Source organism: Pollicipes pollicipes, unplaced genomic scaffold (assembly GCF_011947565.3).
Source record: "Pollicipes pollicipes isolate AB1234 unplaced genomic scaffold, Ppol_2.1 Scaffold_7261;HRSCAF=8764_pilon_pilon_pilon, whole genome shotgun sequence".
NCBI classification, from domain to species: Eukaryota; Metazoa; Arthropoda; class Thecostraca; order Pollicipedomorpha; family Pollicipedidae; genus Pollicipes; species Pollicipes pollicipes.
The window spans coordinates 63,194,673-63,197,753 of NW_023597054.1; the positions used below are offsets into that span (position 1 = coordinate 63,194,673).

Below are 3,081 nucleotides of genomic sequence, written 5' to 3' on the forward strand. Positions count from 1 at the left end.
GGTGAGCTGTGAACTGCATCGAATTATCTCCACGATGACTATTTTGGTTTAAAACCCCACGCAAATGTGGAATGCTCACGACTGCACAACTCTCCAATGCGAATAAGTTGGTATCTGGGTCTTGGAACTTGGGGACAGCAGCCCAAAAAACACCCTGGTTCAACAATCGGTGGTGCCTTGGCCTGTAACGGCGCAACCTTATAACTTGGTAGAGGGGTAGCCAGCACTTGGAAATGATGTAGAATGCTGGCATAAAGGAAATAACTGATTATCAAGATTAATAAAAATAACGAATTTGTGTTTATAGTGCTTTGGGTTAATGCGTATCAGACTTAATAGGCGCAGCAAACAAATGTGCACACTGCACACATCGTACGCGGCTGTTCCCCAGGCAAGTAGGCCAGCCGTCGTCCCCAGCCGCTCCACCAAAACTCCATCGCCTTATCAACCTGGGAACGACCGTAACCGGCCAACCAGCGGTAATCATAGCACGCCCGCCGCAATCGATTGTTCCCATCGAGTGACCAGCGCCACGCGACCAATCAGCATTGCATTGGACCGGCGCGACTCCAAGAACGGGGCTCGCGTTCCTGGTCGGCGCACGACCGCCCGTCACCATGGCAGCCGGTGCAAACAGAATTCCGCCGGGCCGGCTGAGCGCCCAGCCCGACCGGCCGCGCCTGAGGGAGAGCAGGTCGACACCGTCCGTTCGCTGAAGGTAAATAACGCGACGGGTTTGTGTGTGCGTGTGCCAATGGCTGGCTGGGTGCAGTCTGTCGCTTGACTTGGGCTGTTTGTCGCCATCATGACGTGGCGCGCTCGCCGGAAACGAGACAGATTGATTGCCAGATTGAGCCAGCCAGAGATGATCACGTGCGCGGTGCACGTAATATGCTCAGCATGCTCAGTCTTGTTGGTATGACGTGCTGGCTGAACGTCCCATCACGCCCTAGATTATCCCGTATGCCTTGTCTGGTCGTTCGGTGCTCCACGTCACAAAGTTGCTTGAACTGTCGCCACTGACTTCATGCTGTCACCTAAAGAAACGAGCTTGCATGCACATCCAGCAAACTTTTGGGACCTCAAGGCCGTGTTCAGGCTTAGAATAGAACGCGTCAAGTCGACAAGACCGACGAGACAACCGACCGCCAGCGGCTAGTTCCAGAGCTGTTGCGCTTCCCGGACCTCCTGGGAAGGGCGGGGGGGGGAGGATCTAGGGTATCTCTGATCGTCATTATTTCAACGATGCAGAGTCGTTGATTTCCAATGCCGCTACCCGCGTTTGGGATGTAATTGGCAGCCAAATGCCACCGCAGTAAAAATTATGCAAAAAACATGTTTGATATTGCACCCAGTTACAATAACGCAGACAAAAACGCCCTATGTTCTTTTGGTGAAAGCTTTAGACGATGTAAAACATTATACGGGGCAGCCTCTACGATTTATTCAAAATTGGCTCGTCAGACCATTGATCGATTCACATCAGTCTGGCGGAGGGAACCATATGAACCAATATTATCCAGGGGGCCAAACCCTCAAAAAATATGCATAATGGGATTTTTCGCTCACTTAGAAACACCCGCCGGATCACGTCATATAGAAGCACATCATATAAAAGCACATCACATAGTAGCACAAACATGCCTATCGGAATTTTCACTTACAAACCAACTAATACACTCGGACGACTCAGTGGCTTAAAGGCAGCATGCCACCCTTTTTAGTTTTTTCATAATGCGAGATCAAATGCGAACAATTTGATCACCAATACCAGTTATTTCGAATTCCTGAAAGCTCAGAATTGCAATTTTAAATAGCCGCTCCTGCGGGAGAAATAGCATTTAACTTCATTTTCACCATTATGGGAGCAATACATTTCTTTTGCCTTGCTTTTTAACGTCTGTGTTCTGCAATGTTTGCAACACAATAATTTGTCGAGATGCTTGTGTTATCAATGCTACGAAAGCTTGCAACGCTCTGCTTAGACAAAAAGATAGTGATAGTGACGCACTGGTTCAAACCTCAACCAATGCGGTTCCTCGGTAACGTGACCTTGCCACCCGCTGAGCCAATCGCAAACTTTCAATTGCATTGAACTCATTCAGTAACAGCCGACCACGGCACTCGGCAAATTTTGCCTTCGTCATGACGGCGACGACTGTCATGACGACTGCTGTCGCGACAACTGCAGGGAGGAAGGGTGGTCCTGTTGCCTAGCGTTAACAGCGTGATTTGGTATAAAGAATAAGGTATTTATATATACGTTATATACACGTTATACATACATGTATGTATATATGTTTGCACACATATATATATATATATATATATATATATACATACATATATGCATACATACATATGCATATAGAGAGAGAGAGAGAGAGAGAGAGAGAGAGAGAGAGAGAGAGAGAGAGAGAGAGAGAGAGAGAGAGAGAGAGAGAGAGAGAGAGAGAGAGAGAGAGAGAGAGAGAGAGAGAGAGAGAGAGAGAGAGGAGAGAGAGAGAGAGAGAGAGAGAGAGGAGAGAGGAGAGAGGAGAGAGAGAGAGAGAGGAGAGAGAGAGAGAGAGAGAGAGAGAGAGAGAGAGAGAGAGAGAGAGAGAGAGAGAGAGAGAGAGAGAGAGAGAGAGAGAGAGAGAGAGAGAGAGAGGAGAGAGAGAGAGAGAGAGAGAGAGAGAGAGAGAGAGAGAGAGAGAGAGAGAGAGAGAGAGAGAGAGAGAGAGAGAGAGAGCGAGAGAGAGAGAGAGAGAGAGGAGAGAGAGAGAGAGAGAGAGAGAGAGAGAGAGAAGAGAGAGAGAGAGAGAGAGAGAGAGAGAGAAGAGAGAGAGGAGAGAGAGAGAGAGAGAGAGAGAGAGAGAGAGAGAGAGAAGAGAGAGAGAGAAGAGAGAGAGAATGAGAGAGAGAGAGAGAGAGAGAGAGAGAGAGAGAGAGAGAGAGAGAGAGAGAGAGAGAGAGAGGAGAGAAGAGAAGAGAGAGAGAGAGAGAGAGAGAGAGAGAGAGAGAAGAGAGAGAGAGAGAAGAGAGAGAGAGAGAGAGAGAGAGAGAGAGAGGAGAGAGAGAGAGAGAGAGAGAGAGCAAGAG

General features: G+C 48.4%; 1 protein-coding gene across 1 annotated transcript in view; it reads left to right on the top strand.

The window, feature by feature from the left end:
• The first annotated feature begins 650 nt into the window (after window positions 1-650).
• The window catches only part of LOC119112207 (caveolin-3), an 18,769-nt gene continuing 16,338 nt past the window's right edge, over window positions 651-3,081 (top strand). Inside the window, exon 1 of the mRNA XM_037236304.1 lies at window positions 651-718. The gene's annotated coding sequence lies outside the window, so the exon portion shown is untranslated. The remainder of the gene's footprint in view (window positions 719-3,081) is intronic.